At 38.8% G+C, this 12,914-nt stretch overlaps 1 pseudogene; it reads right to left on the reverse strand.

Moving 5' to 3' along the window:
- Nucleotides 1-10,863: 10,863 nt before the first annotated feature.
- Nucleotides 10,864-12,713, reverse strand: LOC105994017 (annotated as a pseudogene).
- Nucleotides 12,714-12,914: the final 201 nt, after the last annotated feature.

Genomic DNA, 12,914 nt, shown 5'->3' on the forward strand with positions numbered 1-12,914 from the left:
TCTGTAACACTGAGCTCCTCATGTCCAGGAATATCTCTCCTGAAGGACACACTGTGGAGACTGAAAGGAAAGCATCAGGTAAGCATCTGTGTCGCTAATCATCTAGTCTCTAAATGATACCCAGGGTAGTAGGAACTAAGGAGCATTCAGCTAAGAATAAAGGCCACGTAAAACTCTACAATTGTGGACTGGGTTGGTAGCTCAGTGGCAGAGTGCTTGCCTTGCATGCATGAGGCCCTGTGTTCCATTCCTCAGCACCACATAAGCAGAAAAAGGCAGAAGTGGTGCTGTGGCTCAAGTGATAGAGCACTAGGCTTGAGCTGAAGAGCTGAGGGACAGCGCCTGGGCCCAGAGTTCAGGCCCCTCAACTGACAAGACAAAACAAAACAAAACAAAAACTCCACAACTAATAGTTAAAATCTTTGGGGCTCAGCTCACAGATACATAGCTTGAAGCTAAGTTCCAGCATGCTTAGTGGAGTTCCCTTCACTGTTGCTCATGCTTACAAGGTACCCACTCAGATCTCCTGGAGAAAAGTATTTTGGTGCTTTATCATGGAAAATTCCAAAAACATGCAGAAGCACAGAAGACAGAAGAATGAGCCCTCAAATAATATATCAGTCATTCAAACAACTCTCATGGTCAATCCTAAATACATTTTTAAAATTTTTTTAATTCTTTTTTAAATAATTTAGATAGCTTTTTTAATCTCCTAAAGACAGGAAACCAGGGAAAATTTTCATGACCCCCTGAGGGTTTGTGACCCACTGGTTCTTTGGTTCACTGACCTTGTTCAATCCTTCCTTTATACAAGGGAATGCTATCTTCTTCCATTCTCTCTGGCCATTTCTCAGGCTTGCAGCAAATTAAGAGGACTCTATGATTTCAGCAATGGTGACATATAATCCCAGTGTTAAACAATGGAATTTTCCAACGCAAGAAGCAGCAGAAAGCACAGAGGAGACATTGCCAGGAGCCAAAACTCCCAGCACAGTACCTCCAACTATGCAACAAAGAAACCCAGGATTTGTGTAAAAAGTAAAGAATCTGACAATAGAGTGATTGTTCTCTCTCTACAAGTAATCCTACTAGTTCTAAGTCCTTGGTGGCCTGTACCGGCAGCAAGCGGACATCACTAGGTCTTTCTCTGGTGATTTATAAGCTCAGAAGCAAAGGGGGAAGGCCATGTTGTTTTCTAAGGAATCAAGGTCCAACAGCACAACTGTTGTCACCAGACCACTACTGTATGAATAAGAGAGAGGTGAGCGGGCTAGACACTCACCTTGGCTCATTTGTTCAAATCGAACCCAGAGCCAGCAAGAGGGATCAGCTTTCTGGCTTTTTGTCCAAACTACTTGCCTACTACTCTAGAAAAACAACAGATGCCTGCCAAGAATTTTCAGTCCCCTAAATCTCAAAATAATGACTAGCCTACCCAATGTTTCCATCCAAGGAACTGTTGGTTCTTGCACCAAAAATCCCTTTGGGGTAAGAGTATGGAGTCCAAGAAAGGCATGTGGTTATTTCTGCCACTTACTGGCCCTGTCAGTCTTTGGAAATAAAGGGAAATCTATTTTTGACAGCAGCTATTCAGCTCTTAAATAACATTGGTTTGTAAAGCATATCTAATGCAAATATGGATTCCAAACTCTATAAAACTTTAAGATGCTTGGGTCTCCTTTGCCAGTTCTCCAAGCACACATGCAGCCCACATTCCCATGCTTTTTCCTTGGCATCTATGTGCTAAAGTCTTGGAATCGAACAAGGAATTATAGCCTCATTATAGCCTCATGGCTGGTTTTTTTGAAAAATAATAAATAAGAGTGGCTCCATAGAAAGTCTAATTGCTTGATTCAGATAGTAATGTTTGTAACACTGACGATGGCATTCAATCCCATTAGTCAGTAAAGAAGGACTCATGTGTTCCTGACAGATGAGAGAACAATGAAGTGCTAAGGGTTAAGGTTTAAAAAGGAAAGGACTCAAACAGTAGCTTTAACGTATTACGATGGAACAGAAAGAATGATGGAAGGTATGGCTCTCTACAGAAAGCACTGGGCACCTAGATAGACACATTAAATTGTAAACCCCCTTAGACAATCTTTTGAAGTTCATAAAAAGATTAAATTAAAAAATAAAATATTACAATGGAGCTATGAGACATTACTGAGACCGAATACTAGGACAGAGTATGAAGTTCCTGAGGCCTTGTGAAAACTAGCATAGCGGTGCTCCTAGACATCTAACGTGACTCTGTCCTGACAAATTCACATAAATTTAACATGCACTTAATACACCTAACCTACATCATAGGTTTTCCACATCAATCATTCCCAGCACACTCACATTAGCCTACAGTTGGACAAAGATCATGTAAAATGAAGTCAATTTTACACTAAAGTGTTGGACAGCTCATGCAATTTATTTGCCACTGTACCAAAAGGAAACAACAGAATGGTTGTATAGACAGTCATCTTCAATGTGCACAGCGAACAACAAAACTGGGCCCAAGGAGCCCTGAGCTAAAATTAATTGTTGGATGAAGCACACAGTGCCAGTGCCATTGGTTTCTCTCTGGGAGCTGTGGCTTGATGCCACTGCCCAGAATTTTGCAAGTATCACACTGAGTATCACACATTAGCTTGAAAAAAAAGATCAAAATCTGAAATTCAAAGTATTTAGAATAAGTATCACTTTTTTTTTCTGGTCCTGAGGCTCAAACTCAGGGCCTGGGTGTTGTCTCTGTGCTGGTTTGTTTTTGTTTTGCTCAAGGCTAGTGCTCTTACCACTTGAGCCACAGTGCCACTTCTGGCTTTTTCTGTGATTAATTGGAGATGAGTCTCACAGACTTTCCTGCCTGGGCTGACTTTGAACCACCACCCTCAAATCTCAGCTTCCTAAGTAGCTAGGATTATGATCATGAGCCATTGGCATCTGGCATGAGTATCACTTTTACATCATCATAAATTCAAAAACTCATCAGGCCCATTGTAAGTCAAGGATCTTCATGGTCTGCATGAAAATCCCACAGTCTACCTGATCCCAGCTTTGCAAACAGACTGGAAAACAACCTCCTGTGATGGTCCTAGCAACACTTTGTTCTTTTAAAGGGGGGGAAAATTCTATTTTCAATAACTAAGAAGGCATTTGTAAGCCAGGGTACAGCTTGTCTTTCAGTTATAAAAACAGAAAGGCACACCATTTTACCAAAATGACTCCCAACATGAAAGGATACACTTAAGTTTTGCCTTTAATTCATTTCAAAGACAAAGAAAATTACCCTTCATCCGAGCCTTTTATTGCTATTTCTCATCCGAAGTAGAATAATGACAGAAACAATGCATTTTCTCCTGCCCTTCTCATCTCTGTCTCATCTACCCCCTACCTTTTCTCAGCTGGAGTCTCAGTGGCCACTCTTGTACACCACCTACATACACCTGAATATCTTCTAGCTGTTTATAGACAGGTCTGTTCATTCCTCAGAGCTACCTTCTATCCACGTAGTCTGCAAAGACCTTCAAGGAGGACCTTCATCAATGCTGTTGAATGACTGAATACATTTAGGAATTATAAGGATTTTAGTCCTATCAATTGAATTAGTCTCTCTTAGTGAAAACAAAAAGAGAATGAAAGAAAATAACAAAAGTCACCATTGTAATTCACATCATTAGACACAGAAAAAAATAATCATAACTCAAAGGAAACTAAGGTAGAATTCTCATAGGGTGACGTGGCGGTCCCTGCTTTCGGACTAAAATCCTTACTTCCCTGGAAATTCTTTTGCAAACCTTGGGACAGCTGATCACCCTGCAAAATCTTGTGATCCTCAAGAGCCCAATCTCCAAATCAACAAGACGTGAGAGGGTGCGCCATAAATTGGGTATATTCCCTGTACCCCTCCACCAGGACACTACACTTCCTCCTCCTAGTGATTTCCTTCATTGCTCCCTTTGAATAAGAAGATCATTGTATTCTGTTTAGTCATTGTTCCAACTGCTCCGTGTGAGTTCCATGTGAGCAGCAGGGTCAGCTAGCTTGTTTACCAACCACAGCGCTAGAACATTCCCCCAGCAAACAAGAGATTCTAGGAATATGCCCTGAGTGCAGAACTCTCTCCAGTCAACTGATGGAACAGAACAGCCACATTCCACTGATTCTGAGGTGTATGGTTTTCCACCATCAAACATCTCATAAAACCCAGATGCACCTTAAGCCCTGGTACCCTTCAGAAAGCCATCAACCAGCCAGCAGGCTAGACGTTGCAGCCTTTGCCTTTCTCAGTGCAGCCTACTGGTCATTATTTTACATTGTCTTCTTGTCAGCTGAGACACACATGTGTGAATTTAATGTGTGAGTTGAAGGGTCATGTTAAAATGTCCTCCAAAAGATTTCACTGTGGTTCAGCATTGGAATGACTGGTTATTTTTGTGACCAGAAAGGCACAGAAGCCATGCAGCAGGATGTAAATATGACACTAATAAAGAATGTTTTGTCTCAAAAAGAACCGTTATGTCTTGTTTTTTCTTGCAAAGGAATGCAACCACGCATATCCAAAGTCTTGTAAAAGCAGGTAACCACCAGAGGAGCAAGCTGCATTACTTTCTGTTACTGAGCTGTCTCCCTGCCAAACACTTCACAAGAGAGGAAGATTTTCTCTGTTTCTTTCCTTCTTTCCTTCCTTTTTCTTTCTGTCTTTCTTTCCTTCCTTCTCTTTCTTTCTTCCTTCCTTCCTTCTTTTCTTTCTTTCTTTCTTTCCTTTTTTTTTGTGCCAGTCCTGGGGCTTAAACTCAGAGTCTGGGCACTATCTCTGAGCTATTTTCGCTCAAGGCCAGCACTCAACTACTTGAGCCACAGCTCCACTTCCTTCATTTATGGTGATTAAGTCTCATGGTCTTTCTTGCTTGGGCTGGCTTTGAACTGAGATCCTCAGATCTCAGTTTCCTGAGTAGCTAGGATTATAGTCATCAGCACACAGCTAGGAAGCTGTTTTCTTTTTGCCACTTCTGGCTTTTTCTGCTTATGTGGTGCTGAGGAATGGAACTCCAGGGCCTCATGCATGCAAGGCAAGCACTCTACCACTGAGCCACCTTCCCAGCCTGGATATGGTTTTAAAGGCAGCTGCTGTGATTGATTCTTATGTCACTCAGGACCGCCATTAAAAGTAGCTATTACAGTTTATGGGTAGTGTTTTGCTTTTCTCTTTTATTGGTCTGTAAAATAATAGTCTGAGCATCAGGGTTATCTTAGACTTGACCAAGGCATTTGCCTCTGCCAATCTTTTATTTAGGTATGTGAAAAAGCCCTCCCAGTGACATCAAAAAGATTGCTGGTAGATGGCAGGGTTAGGAAAATGTAGCCATTAATTCAGTCTGTACCACTTTTCCAGAACCTTCTGGAGAAGTTTTCTGATTGAGTTCTCTGCTGAGAAATACTCAGAAATGGTATTAAGTATCACATCATGAGGCAACACTTAGTCAGTGGCCCACACAGAAAAGTATAATGAAGCGGTATTTAGTCTTTATCACCAATAGGGATCACATTTTGAGTTAAACAAAGTGCAGCCATCATTCTCAGAGTTTCTCCATGCCCTGTTAAATGCTTAAATCTCTTTCTAGTTTGGTCATTTATTATTTTGTTCACCTATTAGTTGAGTGCCTATTATATGCGACTGTACTAGATGTGAGGCATAGAAAGATGTGTCAGAAATGACCATAATACAGAGTACATCAGGGGTCCATGGACCCTCCCCTCAAGAGTTTAATAACTTGAAATCAAGGGTCCATAAATTTATACAGAAAAAAATGGCAACAAAATGTCTTCACTAACTCTGACTCTCGGAAACTATTGAGTAGTTTTTTCACTAGTTTTGTCTTTTCAGTAACTTCATAAAAATCGAATGCATTACTTTTGAGATTAGCTTCTTGGGTTCAACATGTCTTTGATATTTATCCAGATTGCCATGTATGTCAATGAACACTTGTCTTTGTTATAATTGAATTGTTTTCCATTGTAGGAATCTATTACAGTTGACTTACTTTTGTTCATTGAGGGACATTTGGGTTGTTTCCTGTTATTGGTGATTATGAGCAGAGCCACTATAAACATTCATGCACAGACTTCTTTGTGAGAACGTAAGTTTTCAGTTCATTTGGGATTTCTAGGTCATGTGTTAAGTGTGTGTTTAACTTTATACGAAACTGCCAAGTAGTTCTGCTGAGGAGCTATGCAAGTTCGAGTTGCTGCTGGCAATGTACCAGAGTTCTTATTACTCTGTATTACAGCAAGCATATGTTATTGTCAGCATTTGTTATTTTTACCAATTTAGTAGATCTGTGGCTATATCTCATCAGGACTTTAATTTTATTTCCCTAATGGTTAATGATGCTGAACAATTCTTGGTATGCTACGTACTTTGGGATATTTGCTAATATTTTGAGGATTTGAGAAGTGTTCTTCTTGATAGATATTCTGTATTTTGCTTTTTTATTTTTTAATTACGAACTTGTTTATTTATTTTGTCAGCCATAGCGCTTGAACTCAGGGCCTCGTCACTGTCCCTGAGCCCTTTTGCTCAAGGTTAGTGCTCTCCCACTTTGAACTACAGCTTCACTTCCAATTTTCTGATGGTTAATTGGAGATGAGAGTCTCAATGGCCTTTCCTGCTCAGGCTGGCTTTGAACCACAATCTACAGATCTCAGCCTCCTAAGTAGCTTGGATAATAGTTGTGAACCAGCAACACCTGGAACTACTTCGTTTTTTCTTGTACCATCTTTATATGGTTTAGGTTTCAAGTGCCGGCCTTATAAAATATCTTGGGACGTTCCTTCTCTTCTATTCTCTGGAAAACATTACATGGAATTAATTGTATTTCTTTTTAAAATATTTGGTAACACATGGTATATGTACTGTGGGAGAGAACTGGACCTATAGATTTCTTTGATAGAGGTTTTAGACTGAAACTTAAATAAATTGTTATTCAAGTTAAAACATGTTAATTTGAGTGAGTTTTGGTAATTCATCATGTTTAAAGAACTTTTTTGGGAAAAAACAGTTGTTTAAGGATACAGGTGGACCTGATGCAACAACGAGAAGTATAAGTTGTCATGTCCAAAACGAGCTTTACAACGTCGGTCCGGGGGGGGGGGGGAAGGAGGGAGAAGAGAGGGATTGGGATTGGGGGGGAGGGGGGAGGCTGGGAAGGGATGTGAAGGGTAAACCAAAGGAGGAGGCTGCAATGCTTGATAAGAAATGTACGCATTATCCTGCCCATGTAATTGTAACCCCTCTGTACAGTATGTTCACAAATAAAAAATAAATTAATTAATTAAAAAAAATAAAAAAAGAACTTTTTCATTTTATTTAAATTGTCAAATTTACAAGCAGTCTTCATTCTGAAATTGGCAATTTGTATACTCTCTTCTTTCCCTTTGCCTGTATTGTAAGAGGTTTGTCAATTTCATTGAACTTCTCAAAGAACCAAGTTATGGTTTTATTGATTTTTCTCTGATGTTTTTGAAGTTAATTGTTTTCAATCTTGTTGATTATGCTCTTATTTTTATTATTCTTTTTCATTGCTTATTTTGGTTTGATTTTATTTTCTTTTTCTAATTTCTTGAGGTAGCAGTTTATATTGTTAGGTTGATCATTTTTTTCTTTTCCAAGATGAGCATCTTAATAATATGATTTGACTATTTCTTAATTCAGTTCTATAGTTTAGTCATAATGTATTTTTGTGCTGTATTGTTTGGTATATGCCCATGTAATGAAAAGCATTATATATTTTTACACAATTTTTCTTTGATCTGGTAATTGAGGTACTTTAGTTTTCTTCTGATTATTATATACATCTTTTCATTAGTGACACATAATTTATAGATAAGAAATATGTTCATTTCTCTATATAGAAACATATATAGAGATATATACAGATATACATATGTATGAGTTTGGGATATGTATGTATGTATGTATATATGTGTGTGTGTGTGTATGTAAGTGTATCTTTACTATTAGCTTACCTATGTCACTATCCTTGATATACATATACATATACACACTATAGTGTCTATGAGACACTATATAATTAAGTTACTTAAAAATCTGTTCTAGGCAACAACGAATGCTGGCAGGGATGTGGGGGAAAAGGAATCCTATTGCACTGTTGATGGGAATGTAAAGTAATATAACCGTTCAGGACAGTGGTCTGGAGGTTCCTCAAAAAACTAAACATAGATCTTTCCTATGACCCAACCATACCACTCTTGGGCATCTATCTAGAACATCACAATCCAGGAGACAGTAAAGAAACTTGAACATCCATGTTTGTTGCTGCACTATTCACAATAACCAAGTTATGGAAACAGCCCAGATGCCCTACAATAGATGAGTGGGTCAAAAAAGTAAAATGTGGTACCTATACACAGTGGAATTTAATACGGCCATTAGAAAGAATAATGTTATTTTCAGGGAAATGGATGGACCTGGAAGAAATCATGTTAAATGAAGTAAGCCAAGCTCAGAGAGACAATTGGTACATGTTTTCTCTCATATACAGAAGCTAGATCTAAAATATACCAGGACATGATCAATTATGCAGGACTTTATGCATTCACACACAGTGTCACTCTAGGAGGATGCTCTGAGGGGATGAACACAAAGACACAATGCCTATGTGCATCTGATCATATAAACTAATATTTATCCAAATGAATTCCAGGAAATGGAAACGTGGTTTTGGTTGTGATTTTTTTTTCTGCTGTTGTTGATGAAAATGGTGTCAATTTTTGCTTTTAAGTGTTTTTGTTTATTTGTTTCTTGTTTTTTGTCTAGTTTGTTTATATGTCTTTGGGGGCAGAGAAATGAAGCGACAAAGGGTGAACAAATTAGCAATGGTACTTGGTAGACACCATGTTAGAGATGAACTATGCAACTTGTAGATGGGGATGGGAGGGAAAAATGGGACAGCCAGGGAAGGGGTGATAGTGCCCAAAAAGAAATGTATTCATTACTTGACGTATGAAATGGAAACTTATCTGTTACTCACCTTAATAATAACAGTAAAATTATAAAACTCTGTTCTAGGATTAGACATGGGATTTCATACCTGTAGTCCTAGCTACTTAGGAGGTGGAGGTAGGACAATTGTGGTTCAAGGCCAACCCTAAGCAAAAGCACAAAAGCCCTGAGACAAAACTAAAGCACAAGGGCTAGAGTCTACTCAACTGGCAGAACACCTGACCAGCAAGTGAGGGGGCCTAGGTTCAAACCCTAGAATTGAAAAAAATGAAAAGTTCTAACAATCTTAATGTATTTAATCCAGTTACAGTTAATGTAATTACTAATGTTTCTATTTTATTGTTTTCTGTTCTCTCTATCTGTGTCTTCCCTCTTCTTGACTTCATTTAGGTTATTTGAACAGGGTTTTTTTCTTGTCTATTTTAACTCTTGCAGTTTTGCTAAATCTCTCTGTGTAATTTTACAGTAAATATACATATTTAATTTTCACAGTCTATACAGAATCATTCTTGTACCACTTCAAGTGATATGTTATCAATATATAGGTTCCTTTATCTTTCCTCCTTTTTGTGGTACTTGTGTTACTAATTATACCCATATACATTTAAAATGCCATTAAGCAATGGTAAAGTTTTGCTTCTAATCATCAAACATTTCAAAGAAATCAAGAAAACAGTTGTACTTGCCTAGTGTGTACAAAGCCCTGAGTTCTATTCCCACCATTATGGGAGAGAGAAAGAAAGAGGCAGAGGCAGAAAGGGAGGAGAATAATATATTATGTTTAGTCAAGTATTTCCTGTTTCTATTGGGCTTTGTGTCTGATTTTCTGGCTGTCTTTCACTACCACTTTCCAACTGTCTGAAGAACTGTAGTGCTGTGACAATCAAGGCTCTTGGTAGTCACTCATCTGAGAATGTGGTTGAAGGTCATTTTTACTGGATATAGAATTGTGGGTTGATTATTTTCTTGCAGCACTAAGAAAATGTTCCATTTCCTTCTGGAAAAAAATCTTTAGCCATTGGCATCACATAACCCTATAAAAGTAACATGGTTACATGCTTGTCTCTGACTGCTTTACATACTTTTTTCTTTCTTTTTTTTCATGGCTATCATTTGTTAGTACCCCAAGCCGTGGTAATTGTCACAACTTAAATCTTTTAGTGAAACACTGATATGGAGGTCAGGTAACAAAAGGTTACCCTAATATATCTGCAGAAAAAGCTTTCTGGACATCAATGTAAGTCACTGATATGAGCATAAGGACATTACTATTCTTAGCAGTAAGTTAATATTTTTAAAAAAGATTTCTTTCCAAATAATTTTACTTTTTGAATATAATTACATTTAAATTGGCAGAACTGCTTCCATGAGAAACAAGAGACCTGTCATGCAAGAAAAAATAAGTGAAGGTTTCCACAAAGCTTGAGGGAGAAGTACCATGGTAACACAAGGATGGCTAGCGCAGTCTGAAACAACAGTGCCAACGTCTATCAGCAAATGAGTACAGCAGTTAGCCTAAGACAACTAATATTTTCTAAAGCTATTTCTTAAAGTGCCTGTTAAAACCAATCACACACAACAGCTGGAAACAGAGCAGTGTGACACTTGTATAGAATAAATCTTGTGCATTACCAGGCAGGTTCTACAAATCTCATTCAACTATGGTATGTGGTTATTGAATTATGGTTCTGCAAAAGTAATCCCATAGGACTTCCAGGTAAATTTTATACCTAGTGAATTTTTTAGGTCAAAAAGAAATAGCCACACGCCCCCCCCCAAACCTACACATTCAATTAATATAGAGCCAGTCTTGGCGTTTCCAAAAGAAGCAGAACAGGATAGATGATTCAACAAGATTCTAAGAGACTTTCATCCTTCTCTTCAGCCAGTTTGCAGGCTCCGGCACTTCTCCAGCTGCTCTCAGTTGCTCCAAGTCCTTTTCAGATTTTTTTTTCCTTGAGAGTCTTTTTCTCCTGTATGTTCTTTAACCTATAGAGTTCTTCTTGCTCTCTTTCATCCAGCTCTGTGATGACAGAAGCAAGGGCATGTTCAGTCCAGGAAGGGATGACATGCTCAATGGTTATCTTGATGGCTTCATCCAGAGTCACAAAGGAAGCCTTCAGCAAAGCCAATTCCACCAGTAGTTCCACTGCTTTGGCATAATTCCTCTTTAATTTAGCCAACTGTTCCTCTCCTTTGGCTAAACTGTCAGTTCCGAACTGTCAGTTCCTTCATGGTAATGTTTAAACACTGGGTAAGGTAAAATCTGTTAAGTTATCTTTCTTTCCTCAAATCTTCACCTGGGCTTTATTTACATTTTGGATTAACTGTGGTACTGAAGTCCCCTGCTGTGAACTTGGCCTCAGCAAGTGAAAACGCAGCTTCTCTCACCACTTCACCCATCAACAGTTTAGTTTCTTTTATTTATTCATTTATTTTTAGGATCTGTCAAAAACCAAAGAGTTAAGGCATCAGATTTTTTCCCTCCTGGCGGTTTCAACCTTTCTGTGCTCCTTTTAAACAAGCATTGTGATGGTCTGTGTCATTCACAAACAGAAGACCTCCATCCAGTCTTTGCTCCACATTGTGACAATGACGATTTGGCTCGGACTCCCAGCCAGACAGCGCTGGCTGTACTAGCTCCAGTCCCCAACAGCACTGTGCCTGCCTTACACTGGAGTCCCCTATGTTTTCTTTAGTTTTCAACAGTGTGACAATGATATTATGAACTGTCTGGATTTTGTTTAGTTTTTCTTATATTCTCAAAATCTGTAAGTTTATGTCTTCCTTTAGATTTAGGAACTTTTAACCAGTATTCCTCCTAATTTTTATTTTTTTCCTCCTAATTTTTTAATACCACATCGTTCTTTCTTTCCAGTACTTCTCTAACAAAAACATTGAGATTTAACCTGGTTTCAGTCACAAGTTTCAACCAGTCCTCTATAGGCTGTGGTTCCAATATGAGGTCAATTTCCAAGTCTTCCCTTTTTCTCTCTGTGCATGAGAATAGTGGCCAGAGGCAAGTCTAGGACCTGGGCAATGGTTTGTTTGTAGCTCACTTGTCAAAGATGGTAGTATGCTATTTAAGGTCTATTTTTGCACATCTCAGGAATGAACCCACATAAACAACTTTATAGGGCTGCTTTTCCAAGCTCCCCCTACCCCTCTCTCTCTGTCTCTGATATTTTCTAGTTCCAAGAAACTCAACTGTTTAGTCCTTTCATTAGAAATCAGGAGCTTTAATTAATCTAATCTGTTGTGTACTTCCATATTTGTATCCTAGGATAAGTAGCAGCAGAACAAAGAGACAGACAGAGATGGAGGGTTCCTGACCCATTGGGATTTGCAGATCACAGGGGCAGATTCCTGCCTCTCAGGGTTCAAGGTTCCCAGAGCCCTCATGCTTTCATGGTCATAAGGCACTCAGGGCCAGACACGGAGAATGAAGGAAAGAGAAAAAAAAAAACAAAATTGGATTTTTCTATTCCTTGTAAGTCCTAGAAGATATCCTTTCTATTTTTTAAGCCAGAGAGTTAAGAAATAGAGGGTTTTTCCTGGGCCTTGCACCAGTGCCCATGACTAGATTTCACGCTCCACAGAATCCAGATGATGTTATGCTAGAAAAGGCAAAACACTAACTCACCACTGGGTCAGCAGGACCTGAAATTCTGTCATCTTTACCAGTCTGCTGCTCCATCTATTCTGTATTGGATTCATTGCAGCATCCACTGGGAGAGAGTGGGATTTTCTTTTCTTCTCCTTGCTCTGAACCCCAACCCAATGTGCTTTACTATATGCACTTGACAATGAGATTCTAACATAAGATCCATAGGCCTCATCAGTTGTAAAAGAGATCCACAATGCAGAAAAGACAGAAGAGAATGACAGACTTATCTAC

The sequence above is a fragment of the Dipodomys ordii genome, unplaced genomic scaffold (assembly GCF_000151885.1).
Source record: "Dipodomys ordii isolate 6190 unplaced genomic scaffold, Dord_2.0 Scaffold104, whole genome shotgun sequence".
In the NCBI taxonomy this organism is placed as follows: domain Eukaryota; kingdom Metazoa; phylum Chordata; class Mammalia; order Rodentia; family Heteromyidae; genus Dipodomys; species Dipodomys ordii.